Source organism: Aedes aegypti, chromosome 2 (genome assembly GCF_002204515.2).
Source record: "Aedes aegypti strain LVP_AGWG chromosome 2, AaegL5.0 Primary Assembly, whole genome shotgun sequence".
Lineage (NCBI taxonomy): Eukaryota > Metazoa > Arthropoda > Insecta > Diptera > Culicidae > Aedes > Aedes aegypti.
Window position 1 is genome coordinate 60,930,586 of NC_035108.1, and position 15,920 is coordinate 60,946,505.

Here is a 15,920-nt window from a genome sequence, read left to right on the forward strand (position 1 = left end):
ATTGTTGAAACCAGGAGCATTGTAATTTCAAAATGTGAAGTAAAATTTGAATCCGTGATTATAGACGATGATCTTAAACTCTTGATCCGTCTTAATAACGTGAGGAGAAGGCAATTTCAACGCACTCGTGATCCTGCTATGAAAATTGTATGGCAGGATTTGCAGAAAGAAATCAAGAAACGTTTCGCACATTTAAGAAACAAAAATTTAGAAAATTAGATTTCTCAATTGGACCCTGGCTCGAAGTCTTTTGGAAATTATCTAAAATTTTGAAAAAGCCTCAGAAGCCAATACCGGAATTGAAAGAGGAAAACAAATTATTACTAACTAATTGCGAAAAAGCTTAAGAACTTGCTATGCAGTTTGAAAGCGCGCACAATTTTAATTCAGGACTTACTAGTCCAAGAGGAAATCAAGTTACTCAGGACTTCGAAAACATTCCCAATCAAGAGAACGTTTTTGAAAATTCCTGGGAGACTGACTTAGAAAAAGTGAGAACTATTATTGAAAAATTCAAAAATATGCAAGCCTCTGGCGTTGATGGAACTTTCTACGTCCTCATCAAGAAACATCCAGAAAGTAACTTATCATTCATAGTTGATATTTAACAAATGTTTTCAGTTGGCATATTTTTCGAACAAATGGAAAAATGCTAAGGTTGTACCAATATTGAAACCAGACAAAAATCCAGAAGAAACTTCTAGCTATCGTCCTATTAGTTTGCTTTCTTCCAACAGTAAACTTTTTGAAAAGGTCATTTTGAACAGAATGATGGTCCACATCAACGAAAATTCAATTTTTGACAATGAACAGTTCGGATTCCGCCATGGACATTCGACCACTCATCAACTTTTACGTGTAACAAATTTGATCCGTTCCAACAAATCTGAAGGCTATTCTACTGGTCTTGCTCTTCTAGACATAGAAAAAGCATTCGACAGTGTTTGGCATGTGGGTTTGATTGTAAAATTAAAAAAAAAAAAATTTCCAACATACATTGTTAGAATCATTCAAAGTTATCTGTCAAATCGTACACTTCAGGTTAATTATCAGAACTCCAGGTCTGAAAGATCTCCTGTAAGAGCTGGTGTTCCTCAAGGCAGCATTTTGGGACCAATATTATACAATATTTTCACATCTGACTTACCTGAGTTACCTCAGGGATGTCAAAAATCTGTGTTTGCGAATGACACAGGCCTCTCCGCCAAAGGACGAAGCCTGCGTGTCATCTGTAGTAGATTGCAAAAAAGTTTGGATATTTTTTCTTCATACTTGCAAAAATGGATCGTATGCCGGGTGACATTCAGTTGAAAGAACAATGTGCATCATAATCAATACTCTTGTATCAAAGATCTCCTTAAGGTTTGTATGATTGATTCAAGAAATGAAACATATATTTCACTCAGACGTTTTGAAATTACAACTGTAAAACTGTATTGGGAACTTTGAAGAAACTGTGCTCCAAAACTCTGTGTTGAAACCTTACAAAATGAATTATGTAATACGCAAAAAATAGACATAATACTCAAACACACGTTATTAGGCAACACCCGGAATAAGAACAGGTTACGGTACCACCTACGAATCTGTGTGAATTGAATAGTGCTAATGAAATATTGACGCATTTGGATGAAACATTTCGCAATTATCATCTTTCCCGAATCTCATAATCTCAACTTTTGTTCTAAATTCCAGTCGCTATGCACTTCAATCACTTAAAACACGTCTCTTGTGTGTCCATATTTGGGTTTGTAATACTTCTAGCTTTATTTTTGTCCATCATCGAGGTGCGAAATTTTGATTTCGAACGCGCAAACAACATTCAGCAGCAGCAGCAGAACGCCAATCGGGAGCTGACGTCGGTGGTACAAAAATGCTACCCAAATGTGCTAAATGAATGCTTTGCTGATGTGCAGATTCGAATCGCGATGCAGTTGCAAATTCTTCGATGAGCACTTGGAAGACAAGTTTCACGCTTAGGTGCAAAGCGCTACTGCACAGCGCAATGCAGACAGAATCGTATGGGTCATTGAGCCTGAGAATCTGAATTTTGGAATATTTGAGCTACCAATACCAAATACCCATATTTATTTGAATTGCGCCTGGTATGGAATCTCGGAAAACCCATTTCAACCAAAATCATAACAACTTTGCTAATAAACTCGCGCATCTGATCACAGGCAATCATAATGTTCCTCGGCGTGTCGCTCCGCCGGTTATGCCATATTAATTTACATTTTCAGGTTCGTTTGCGGAATGGGTGACGCGTGTCTTGGCAAACATAAAACCATTGCATCAAAACAAGCGATAACTTGTCGCTCTGGGTGTGAGGAATTGGATACCGTACAACAGGGTCACGTTGATCATGAAATGTGCCTTCTAGGAAGAAGTTTGAGTTAACATTTCCCTTCAGTCTCTGTATCAAATGAAAATCCCAACAGAAAATCATCGAAGGATTGTTCCTCTAGTAACATGTTGCTCTTTGATTTTCTTTTTTTTTTTGTCTACTGAACAATTGTATCAAATGATTGAGCAGTCGAAGTCGAAGTTGGTATAGAATTTACTAATAAAATTTGTTTTTGAATTTCGTTGTTCTGATGAATCCAAATATTTTTAAATATTTTGAATTGGATTCCTTGTTTTTTGAATGTAAAGAGGACGAGCTGTTTAATTCTCACATGTTACATATAGCAGTTATTACTGAATTTATTATGAAACTTGGATCCAAACTCAAAAGGGATCCAAACTATTTTGTTTATCGTAATAATCGACTGGATAGAGCATGTGGAGGAAATGCAAGCATCATTCATAAGCGTATAAAACATCAACTCTTTTTGTAATTTGAAACCAAAGTTTTTGAAACTTGAAACTGATCAATGTCACCCCGAAGTACGGTACACTGACGACGCCCGGTAGCAAGTAGTGAATGCATACAGTAGGTACATCTCTCATCACGAGACAAACCGCAACACGGGCACGAGATCACGGTTTACGGCAGCAGGGTCGATGACGACGAGTCTCATAAAACGGGAGGAAATGTTAGTGCCCGCGGAACGAGTACTGCACGCACGGATTGCCGCTTCTGTGCAGAGCGGCTGGCGGTGACAAATTAGTGACACTTTTCACGGTCTGACACATTCGATTTTCGCTAAGACTTGGGCGTCGCAATGGGAAGTGTTGATACTGACGATAATTGAGAATCCATGCATCATCTGCATATCTTTCAAAAATTCTTCACAAATCATAGCTCCTCTTCTTGGCATTAGGTCCTCATTGGGACAGAGCCTGCTTCTCAGCTTAGTGTTCGCTCAGCTTTTCGCATTCGTAAATCGTGTAGCAAGTACGATGATACTCTATGCCCAGGGAAGACAATGAAATTTCCATTACGAAAATATCCTGGACCGACCGGGAATTGAACCCAGACACCTTCAGCATGGCTTTGCTTTGTAGCTGCGGACTCTAACCACTCGACCAAGGAAGACCCCTCACCATCTCTAATAAGATAATCTAATCTGTTCTGTAATCTGTACAAGCAACATTAAATCACGATCATTGTATTGTTACTGATAACAAGTTTTATAGTTCTGTCAAGTGCCTGCCTAAGCGCTCAATAATCTTCATCAAGAAGCACTCCACACCGTATGACGAAAAGAAACTACACAACTGTCAATCGACCGTATGTAGCTGCATCGGGAATTTCAAGACACACTATTTAGATAACATTGTTCCAACCCACCAACACCTCATCCCAGCTTCAAAATGAAAATTCCCCCAAAATGCTTATCTTGGCTTCCCCAGAGTATCGGTGATAAGAAGTGATGATGGTATTGACATGTCAGCTTCCATTACTCGTTAGATATGGTATACGCATTCCGAGTGCCTGCCCGTGAAATTTCATCAATTTCGAATTTTTTTTAGCGATATTTCTCCAGTATGCTAGCCAGCTCTAGTCGAATTGGGAATCGTGCTCGACCATAGAATTTAATTTTACGCATATTTTCGGTGTGATAGAATCGACCATTTAAAGTCAACTTTTAATAAGGATCTATGAGTTTTTAATGCAATGCACAGATTTTGAATGAATCCACGCCTCTTGTATGCTCAACAAGCGCTTTGACCAGCTGAGCTACTGAGACACTTGATGACCCAATAGTTCAGAAGGTTACAAGTTTCGAAAACAGCATAATTTGTTATGAATTGAAGGTATTTGGAGTCCATATCTGCTCATAGAGCTTTTAAAGAATTTAACAGCACATACCAGTGCACAGTGGGACGGAATGGGGTTTTAGGAGGAAAGATCGAACCTCCAGCTTCATTTTTGTGATTTTACGTAAAAGTGATACTCTTCAAAGTTGTTTTCACTTCAAAAGCTTTTTTATTGGTCGTAAGGGAAATTAGGATGGCCCTTTGTAAAAAAAAGATAGTCATTCAAACTTTTTTATTGTAAAGAATATTGGCAAAGTTTGTTCTACAAAGATGAAAATCAGAAAATTTGAAGCAGATTTGACAGAAAAAGTTATTTTCTAGCTCTAGCTTGACTATTGTAGAGCATATCTTGTTAATTGATGTAGGGTGGCCCTTATGAAAAAGTTTTGTGTTTTTTTTTTATTTCAAGTTTCCCAGCAAAGTTGTTGTCGTTGGTAACGACTTTTCTGCACTCTTTTGCTCATATCTTTTGACTCAATTGATCAATTCTCAAAATTTGAACAGTATTATGTAGAGGATTAGTTGCATCTTCTAATGCATCAGCAAATATTTTAATACCAGGAGCCAATCCGGATACATGGCCGGAAATGTAGTGTACATTTTAGGTCCAGTTTCGGAATCACGTTTTTAGTTCCAAAAAATATTTAATTTTAGAGAACAGCCATTATGCGAAACATCACTGTTTTAGCAAATGAAAACTTTTAGAGTTGAAGTTGGGACATTTTGGACGTATGAAAGCCATTTTAATTTTTGTTCAATAGCTCCGGTATTTTGTTCAAAAGTTTGAATTCATATTTTTAACGATATATGAATTGCAACCATTAAGAATCTTCCAAGGAAGGATGAGACCCTTAGACAGGTTCTGATGAATACTCTTAGGAATCTTTTAGCATCCTCACAGAATTCTCATCAGTATTCTCTCAGAATTATCATCAGTATTCTCTCAGAATTCTCACAGGAATATTCTCAGAATTCACATAAGATTCTTTATGGGGTTCTCATAAGAATGTACCGTAAAACGGAGTAACTTTGATAGATTTTTCGAAGAAAACTTGAATATTTATGCATGCTGTTTTAAAGAATTATACTCTATATTTTTAAAACTAGTACTGGCATCTTAGCTATCGATTGCAGTCGATAGATTGCCAAAAGATTTATATTGAATGGATGTATAATTTTTCATATAATCGAAAGTTGGTGTTCTGTTTTGGGGTAACTTTGATAATGGAGCATAATTCAAACAAAATTGAAAGAATAACGAACATTTATAGGGCATTGTATACCTCTAGGCGTTTAACGTTATATGGAAATTGCTGACTTAGATTACAAAAATAGCCCCAGTTTGTGAAAATGCTTTTCGCCAAGAGATTTGAGACCATATTCAAGTTCTGTGATAACTAGGCTGTCAAACTGAGTGGCCAACTATTCAAAACTACACCAAATAGTGATCGCAGAACAGATTGTTTGTAAGGGATTCGAAAATACTAAAATTGTGTCAATTTTTAATATTCGTATAAAAAGCCTCAAATGTTCTTGATTCAAATGAAAGCAGCTCTTACATGAAGTGTCGTACTAGTATTCTTTAGTTTTGCATTCGTTTTGCTTAACTGATTAACAGGAATTATGATATTTCCTTTAGTATGTGGTTGGTTATGCACTATCAAAGTTACCCGCATTATCAAAGATACCCCGTTTTACGGTATTAATGATTCTAATCAAAATTCATCAAAATCATCACAGCACTCACAGCAGATTCCTTGCAGGATTCTGTTCTCTTAGGATTATCATAAGAATTCTCTTCAGAATCCTCTCAGCATTCTCATCACAATCCTCTCAGGAAATTATGAATCTCCTTGGAATTTTCATCATAATCCTTTCAAAGCTCTCATCAGAATCCTCTCACAACTCTCATCAGCATCGCTGCCGAATTCTCATCACAATCGTTCCACTTAGCTTATCTGAATCCTTCCAGGCTTCCAGGGCAGAATTATTCCAATATTCGCATCAGAATCCTACCAGGGTTTTCATCAGAAACCTTCCCGAGCAACACACATGCTATAATTGTGTATTATCAACTGATATATGACTAGTTTTGGTCATATATCAGTTGATAATACACAATTGTAACATGTGTGTTGCTGGGGTTCTAGTATTGTCAGCAGAAGCTGTCTAGGATTTTAATCAGAAACTTTCCAGGGATTTCATCAGTAGTTTTCCAAGAAACCTTCTAGTGATTTCATTAAAAGCTTCTATGATTTTCATCAGAATCACTTCAGAATTCATATTAAAATCGATTAAGGATTGACACAAGGACTCTTCCAGTATAAACGTTCTTTCAAAAATAAATCGATTAGAGAAAAATCCGCTTTCCTAAATTTGCCAAACTATTGATTTTTGAAAAAGTTGTGGGCTTAAAAATGTATGAAAAACACCAATTTAGTTTGAATTTTGTTCTATGATAACCGAACAATGGATCATTAAAATAACCAAAACAAAGCATAGATAGCGCTACCGTAGCCTTGTGTGTTTGACAGAACAGCAATGCTGTCACAATGTTAAAACCCATATACAGTGGCGCCTTTCTTTTGATGCGGTGAACACTTGCAAAAACTACCTTCAATGATCCATTGTGACAATGCCCAAAATAGAGTCTTTAACCCTACATCATATTCCAAAACACTTTTCATGGATAAAAACAGTAAAAAATGGAGAGTACGGATTTTGCCATTGTTTTTCAAGTTTGGATCACAAAGTGATATGACAACTTAGGCAAAGCAGTGCTGTAAACATTTGACATTTTTCGCGACGTTCGTTTCGATTCCATGGTTAGCAGTCAAATGATTTATCTACACTCATCCGTCATCTTGCACACACAGCATGCGCGGTAGAATGAACATCTTGAAATGCAGAATCTGCGGAATGATAGTCATCTGACACGATTAGAGGGTCTTGTTTCCCGGGCTCGAATTTTCCACCCATTTACCTGCATTCGACGTTAATGGTTACTGATTTTTTTTAAATAAATTTCAATCGTGTTGCGTAAAAAATAGGTACCTTATACCAATCACTCTCCATTTTTGACGTAAAACCTGTCAAAATCGATCCTTATTGTCATGCTTGTAACTTATTTACATTTGGTTGATCATATGAAATCTTCCTACCTTTTTAAGAGTTGACACAATTGCTGCCAGCATGTCAGACCAGGATAATAAGATAGAAAAATTAACCACCAAAGCATGAAGATGACATTTATATTATTATAGTATTTTCTAGTGCAATATACAATTTCCGGAAATCCCGGGATTTTCGAAAATATCCCGGGATTCGGGATTTTTCAGATCTTAAATTTAATGAAATCTAGATAAAATTCAATTTAATGAAATAATGGAAAAATGATCATTTTGGATTTCTATTCTTTGCAGACTATCTTGAACCTTCGTGAATCTTTACAGATATTCGCAGATCTCCGAAAACCTTACTGAATTTCACTGCCTAAAAGGACATTCGCTAAATTCGCTGACATAAGCTTTTATTTGATTGTGTTCTTGGAGGAATCAAGAATATCGTTACAAATAAGAATCGAGTAATCAAAGAAAATGACCTTTTTAATTATGTAATTAATATTTTTTATGCATTAAACTTATAATTCTAAAATGGCTTCTTCTCTAGAAGTATCAAGAACGATCAAGATAATTATTATAATTTTTAAATAATTTCAAGATTGTATCATCAAAGCGTATTTATTTTGAGAAAAAGCCAAAATTTTTAAAATCGACCAAAAGTTCTCGATTACTTTTTCAAATCGACGTAAGTAAATTCCATATGGTTCGAAGAAACTTAATTCAGAAGAAGCACAACCTGTATTATAAGACTGTTTTAAAATGAATCACCATTTCAACATTTTTTCGCCGTGTATATTGCTTAAATTTTGCATACAATAAGCTCGTGTTAAAAAAAAACTAGGGAGAGCCTATTATTTCCCACAGATATTTTATGACAAAATGATAAGCCATTTAATTCAGTTACTTGCGACGTTTTTGTACCAGTGTAAAATCGACTCAAGTAGTGTTTTGTTTTGATTCAAGTTTTATTATTAAGTTTTTCGTGAAACAACATAAACTATTATTTCATTGTATAAAATTTATTCTTGAGTCAAATAGATCCATTTTTTTATGCATAACACTTATTTTACCATGTCAAAAATATGTGCAAAATTGACTGCAAATCGAAGATTATCGAGAACGATTTATATTTTTTTCGACTCATTCAGGATGGAATTCGTCTTCTGTTTCTCATTAACTGTCTCTTCTTAACTTGGTCCCTGCAACATTGAGCTTGCCATGGACCATACTTCACCTCTAAAAAAAATCGGCCTGCCTCTATCAAAACGCTAATTGACATGTTCGATCCTTTTAACGATTTTAACGACAAGTAATCAGAGATTAAGATTGCCAAATGGGTAAATACAAGTACAGTTCCAATTGCGACACCCAATTCATCAACTGCTTATGAAAAAAAATTGCAAATATTCATTTTTTTCCAAAAATGTTTTTTCGGTCTCTCAGGTTAACACATTTTTTTAGAGTCTTGCTCACTAAATACTTTAACGCAAGTCTCTATTTTTAGTTCTTCTTCTTCTTGGCTTTAACGTCCCCACTGAGACAGAGCCTGCTTCTCAGCTTAGTGTTCTTATGAGCACTTCTACAGTTATTAACTGAGAGCTTTCTATGCCAAAGTTGCCATTTTCGCATTCGTATATCGTGTGGCAGGTACGATTATACTCTATGCCCAGGGAAGTCAAGGAAATTTCCTTTACGAAAAGATCCTGGACCGACCGGGAATCGAACCCAGACACCTTCAGCATGGCTTTGCTTTGTAGCCGCGGACTCTAACCACTCGGCTAAGGAAGGCCCCAGTTATTTTAGTTATAGTTTCTAAAATCTCTATTTTAATGAAATTTATCTCTAAAGCCACTTTTTTAATCTGGTTGCAGTGAATCCTAGTGCAAAATTCTAGTGGTTCCAGAGAAACCTACAAAAACTATTAGGCGACTATGCCACAAGTTCCTTATGATATTTTGTTCAGAACTCGCAAGGAATGCTTCAGGAATTCTAGTAATTTCTTCAGTGATTTTTTCTTGAATAGTTTCAAAAATTTCTTTAGAGATGCTACTATCGTCTTTTCAATGGATGCATAGAGGAATCCAAAAATCGTAGAGCACTTCAACGCTTCCACAAAAGTTTATTCCAGAGTTCTTGGATAAAATCGTTTTGATATTTTTCCATGGAATCCTACATAATTCTTAAGCCGATTTTTTCGTTAATACCAGGCTTTTCAAAAGGATTTTTTCACATTTATCCACAATTACTCTCAGAAATTTCTCCAAAAATCCTCTAGGGGTTATTCAATGATAACTATTATAAACTTTTCCAAGAATTCCTCGTTAAATTCGACTAAGGATTCCCCATTGAGTTCCTACAGAAATTTTTCTAGTAATTTTTAATATAAAATTTCCCGATCTCCATATTCAAGGTTTAGGGAGTCGATCCGATTTTCTCCATGTTATTTCTACAAAACGTCTTTTAGGACATTATTTGGAAATTCTATTTCTTTATATTTTAGGAAGACTTTCATCAAACATTTAGGAGGTCATTCAGAGATCCTAGTAGGAATTCATCAAGGTATACTTAGAACTCACACAAGTGTCATCTAAGATTACTCTAGGATATTCTTTCGAAATTCAACGTAGATCCTTGAAAAAAATGTCTTAAACAATCCTTAAAATTTTCTTGAAAGTTCCTTGGATAAATGGCTAGAAAAAATATTTGAAGCTTCATTGAGAATTTTTCAAAAAAAAAATAAATAAATGGAAGAACTTTTGAAGAAATTTTGATTTCTTCAAGATACTCTTAACAGGAATGCTGATGCATCCTTAAAAAAAATTCAGATTTAGAATAGAATATAATTATTGGAGGTCGGGGGCCCAGATAGCCGTAGCGGTAAACGCGCAGCTATTCAGCAAAACCAAGCTGAGGGTCGTGGGTTCGAATCCCACCGGTCGAGTATCTTTTCGGGTTGGAAATTTTCTCGACCTCCCAGGGCATAGAGTGTCTTCGTACCTGCCACACGATATACGCATGCAAAAATGGTCATTGGCATAGTAAGCTCTCAGTTAATAACTGTGGAAGTGCTCATGAGAACACTAAGCTGAGAAGCAGGCTCTGTTCCAGTGGGGACGTAATGCCAGAAAGAAGAAGAATAATTATTGAAGGTATATAAAATGAAAATCTAGGAAGAATCACGAACCTTCTAACGTGAAAAATCACAAAACAAACTCCTACGGAGTAATATGTAGAAAAAGCCTATGGTAAATTGAGCTAAAATGATTAGCAATCAAAAGAAGGATATATTTGGTCATTCTCGATTAAACACAACTTACCGAAAATGCTGAGTACGGTAAAACTCGAAAGAACCGTCAATGAAATAAAGCAGGGTGAATATCAGATGATCACTTTGAAATGCAAAAAATTAACTTATAAAAATGTCTATTCAACTTTGAAATAAATCTCTCATCTCGTGCTTTCTGTTAGATTTCATTTAGTATTCATAATTCTTGTATGGTTTGTTTTTTTTTCCACGATAGATATCTCTAAAATTCTTATTTCTAATACAGTCATACTACCAGCCCTGCAGGCGGATTCCGGCGCGTATTTTCTTCAAAGAAAAGGAAATTTTCTTGCTTAAAATGAGGGCAGGAAATTTCTTCTCTTCGAAGAAATTGTTCGCCGGAATTCGACTATTTACTGATTTCCTCAAAGAAAAATAATACAAAACGCCCTCGAGAAATCCTTAATCCCATTTTAAGAGAAAGGATATATTTTTTTAATAAGATCGAATAGACTATTTTTTCATGATGATTGAAGGCACTTTCAGATCATTTTATCAAAAATCTTGGTTTTCGTGGCAATGAATTAAAAAATCAACATTTTTTCAATTGGTTTTCCTATGTATACGTTGACAATGAAACAGATAATTGTTTATTTTATAGATAAGATTATTTTAAAGATACTGATTGCCAACTTGAGCAATAAAATCGTTCTTTCATAGTTGGTAATTTCGAAACACATAACAAAAGCTTCACACATTTTCTAGCTCCACTTAAATGTCTCACCAACGAATCTTGCAAAAGTTTTACTTATTTTTGCGAGAGCTTCTTGTCATAAAGAAACTTATACTATTTCAGGAACTTTCGTTCTCTCCGCCATGGGTCGTTATTGTCGACTTAATTGTCTGAAACTCAACATCTCGAATATTATTGCAAAAGTTTCAAAAGTGAATAAAAACCCAAAGCTGCCCAAACTATATGACAAAATTTCCCAGTGGTGTTGAAAATCAACGTAAAAATCTTAAGTTTAACCTTACTAATAATACTATGGTTGCACAGGCCTCTAAAAAATACTCAGCTTTCAGTACTTTTTCTTTTTACCTTTTTTGAGTTTTATATAAGTTGTGCAAAAAAAAACTTATAACTCCATTATGAAATCGAGAAAACCAATATATGTTTTTTTTTTTTGCACAATGTATCATCGGGGATGAGATTCGATCCTAGGTCCTCTGCGTAAGAAGTGTGTGCTCTAACCACGACACCATGTTCGTTCTCTCCCAAAATCATTCTTATTTCTTCGATTCTAATGAAGTGTTAAATCTAAGCAAACATTAAAAATAATTTTCCAAATTATAGCTGTTAATTAACGCTATCTTGTTGGTTAAGATCTTATTTGGGGAATAGTTAAATAACGTACAATTGACTAGTTTTAAATAGGAATACTTACAAAGGTATTTACTTTCTGAATTTTCTTAATTCGAATAACAAAATCATCATGATCGCGACTATTAAATTTTGCTCCCTTAATGTTTTTATGAAGTTGGCGCCCAAGATAAGGATTGTCATTATATCAATTATTTTCAAGATTCATATTATTTCATCGCATAAAATAAGACAACATTTAAAAAAATTGCTCGTATTTTTATTGAAAAATTCTGCATCGTCCAAGTTAGTCCTAAACGCAAAAGTTTTATCAAAAATCTATGGTAAAATTTTTAAAAATTTCAAAACTTTTTATTGTTTTATTATTATTTAAAGTTTTTTTTCAAGATTAATTTTTCTAGTGTATATATTTTAATCAGGTCCAAATTGTTTAATACAATCCTGTGTTAAAGTTCGTGGTCAGCCCCTCAAAAGAATACAAAATAGAATTATCAAAATTTTACCAGTGCTCTTCTAATACTGTCCTTGTTTTGAAGTTTTGGTCGATCCAATACTGAGAAAATTAGGCAAGCTTGTAAGTTTTCATTCACATATTTCATAACGCTGAAAATGGCCATTTTTGACACCCACCCACCCCCTCGTAACGCTTTTTGTATGAATGTTCTACAAATTTTGTATGAGCCGTAACATCATGAGGACACCCACCCACCCCTTTAGCGTTATGAAATTTGTGAATAAGCCCGTAAGTGTTATTATTAGAACCTGAATAATTTAGTAGATAATTTTTTTTTTTTGTGAAACACATACAAAGTAAGAATAACTTTTTACCTTTTAAATGAACCAATTTTAGTTTCAATTAAATGTGTGATCACAGAGATATGAACAAATCGTTTTTTGAGGAGTGACCTCAAACGTTTGCATGTAAGTTTACAACTTCTTTACAGAATATTTTTCTTTAAATGTAAAACTCATATGCCCTTTTCCAAAGCTACGCGAGATCTAAAAAAAAAAACACTTATTCTACTTCACCAGAAATATTTGTAAGGTTTTCTATAAATCGAAAATGATTGAGTTCGGTGACTGACCGATTTGTCATGGAATTCGTCTCCATAAGAAGTGTGAAAAAATATTTCCGCAACGCAGATTGTCCACGATGATACGATTGTTTGTCGCACTTATAATAACTAGAATAAAATAAACACACATCCTCTATCTTACTAAAATCCAGCTCTGCAGTGTAACCCAGATAAGAAATCTAATCTAGTTTATCCACACGGCAGAAAACAATTCGCACCAAAACAAGCCTTTGTTCTCGAATGCAAAATCCATTCCACGTATCTCACCAAACAAATAAGCAAACATTTACTCAAGTGTTCCACTATTCGAAGCCACAATTTTCGTCGCCACACTCGTAAGACCACCATTATGTCACGAAGAATCTTCAGAATCTTCACACTTCAAACAAAACCACATTACCTCTGGCTTCTTCCACGAGATTTGTTCTTCTTGCTATTTTCCCCCTTCAAAACAAAATCCACCGAGACACGATTGCACCAATTTTGTCACTCTCACTTTCTTTCACGGTGCCCACTAATGAGTCGAATCGGAACACGCACAGAAACAGCAGCAGACTAAGTTTTCACGATCGTGTCACGATTGCAATCCAAACCACACGCACGCACGCGTGTGCCACTTGCACCGTCGTCACCTCGCTAACCGCCACCAACGATCACGAGCCGTTTTCACGCGCGACGCTAAGGGACAGTGCTAAGTTACTGGGAAAAATTCACTCACTTCCCGAAAGAAAGAAGGAAACCGTCCGCCGTCGATAGGATTCTGTTAGACGCTTAGCTCCGACCGACCGATTGCTGCATCCACTCTGGTTGCCGTTTGGAAGCCGACTGCAAGACAACGGCACGATCAGCGAACCGCGAGACTTTCGCACACCCCGAGTGACTGACTGACTGACTGACTGGCTTACTGACTGAGGACGGTGTTTTGATGACTAACGGCCACTAACAGCAGCGTCGTCGCGTCACTTGCCGTGAACCAGAGGGTGGTGCGGGTGATGACGGCGATGACGGTGATGACGCGACGCCCGCGAGTATCGCGTAGTTCGCTTGTGAGGATAACAGCACGCGCGATAATTTTGATGATTGCTTGCGGATGGCCGTTTGGATGCAATTTTATACTGAATGTGTAAGTGAATTTCCTATGCGTTAGAGGCTTGGTCCAAATATGGGCATATACTATGAGGTGATTTTCAGAAAAAAAAACTAATAATAATTAGTCATTCCATAGAAAGCACTGAGTCACCAAAATGAACAAACGTTTAATCGACCAATTTGAACCAACATTTGATGTCTATTTACTAAACTTATACGTTATAGGGACAATGTAGCAATTATGGCTATAGTAACCCCCTATTTAGCCATATGTGTTCTCTAGAAAACTTACAAATTTGAATATTTTTGGATGTTTCAACATCAAGATACATTTGATATCAAACTACTTAAACACGCAGAATGATTAAAAATTTGAAGATAATAAAATTTTCCCGTATGGCGAAATTGGGAACCATTATGTCTATAACTGGTACATCTACCCTATGCAATAATATCTATTTTTTGAAAGTAAGTCAGTGGTGAATCATTATTCATATTTTATATCCAGGTGTTCTGTGTTAGAAAACACTATCATCCTATTTTACTTAAATTAAATTAAGCATTAATTGATATTTTGTTAACCTTTACGTTACCGGCCTCAAACAAGGCATTTTCAAACAGCTGCTATTTTGTCAATTCCCATTCGATTTTTTTTGAAACCACCGTCAGTTTACTTTAAAAAGGTTTTAGTTATTTGTCATAAATGGTCAATTCTGTATTCAGAACCATGCCGGAGATATTCCGGGTTGTACTGGGGTCACTGGGGTCAATTCGGGAAATGTGATTATTTCTTTATTTAATTCAGCTAGAACACTAAAGTTTTTATGTAAACGTGAGATAATGGTCGATTGTCATGATTTTAATATAATTTGAATAAATGGACCGTTCCGGAACATTGTAGCCGGTTCCGCCAGGGCCTCTTTGTGGACATTTCCGTTTTTTGTCGGAAACGTACCGTGCGACGTATCAATCTTCGTGAATTCAAGAAACAATAAAAAGCTCGGTACGAAAAGATGTGGCCACTCCAGATCTCCATGCACAGATTCCACGAGAGCTTCTTGGGGAACATTTCCGTTTAATGTCCAAAAACATACCGTGCGAAATCTCAATCTTAATGAATTTTAACCTTACTTGTGCATTGGGGTCATTTTTGGCCAATCGGCACGGTAAATAAGCTGTAACTTTGTGGAGAAAAGAGATATAAATCTGAAATTTTCTGACTACTCCTAACTTTTGAAAACGAACATTTTCGTGCTAAAAGAAGCTTTCAGCGACCTCTAGGAGCGGCGCTACAAAAAAGTGACACATTATGCATTAAGGATCAAAAATGACCCATGGCTTTAAAACGCTCTCAAAAATCGAATTCTTAACCGATTTTCGTTCTTTTAGCTTTATATGAAAGATATGGAACTCAAGAATGGAACCCTGGAAATTGTTTGTCAGTTCGACCATTCTGGGCACAAGGGCACAAGGGAACCTGGAACCTGTTTCAGAAAGAACTGGCGTATATCATATTCAGCAGTTCATTCACATGTATATAACGATGTTTCGAATTTCATGGTTTTTCATTTCGATTTACAAGAGCACCAAGAGGACCAACATTTAGATTTGGCCGGTATTTCGGAGTATTTCGGAACCGGTTCCGCTAGGGTGTGATGTGGACATTTTCAGACCATCATATAGTACCATCATGCGACGGCTCAAAATACATGATGTTTCATCCTGATGTAAACGGACACCATGCCATATACCTGGCGTTACGCACCTAGTGGAACAGAGCC

At 35.9% G+C, this 15,920-nt stretch overlaps 1 protein-coding gene across 2 annotated transcripts in view; it reads right to left on the bottom strand.

Moving 5' to 3' along the window:
• Positions 1–15,920, bottom strand: part of LOC5569443 (uncharacterized peptidase C1-like protein F26E4.3) — a 306,047-nt gene that overhangs the window by 41,584 nt on the left and 248,543 nt on the right. Inside the window, exon 1 of one of the 2 annotated variants that reach the window (XM_001658487.2) lies at positions 13,451–13,937. The exons of the other annotated variant lie outside the window; for it this stretch is intronic. The gene's annotated coding sequence lies outside the window, so the exon portion shown is untranslated. Of the gene's footprint in view, positions 1–13,450; positions 13,938–15,920 lie in introns of those variants that run through there. 2 annotated transcript variants of the gene reach the window in all.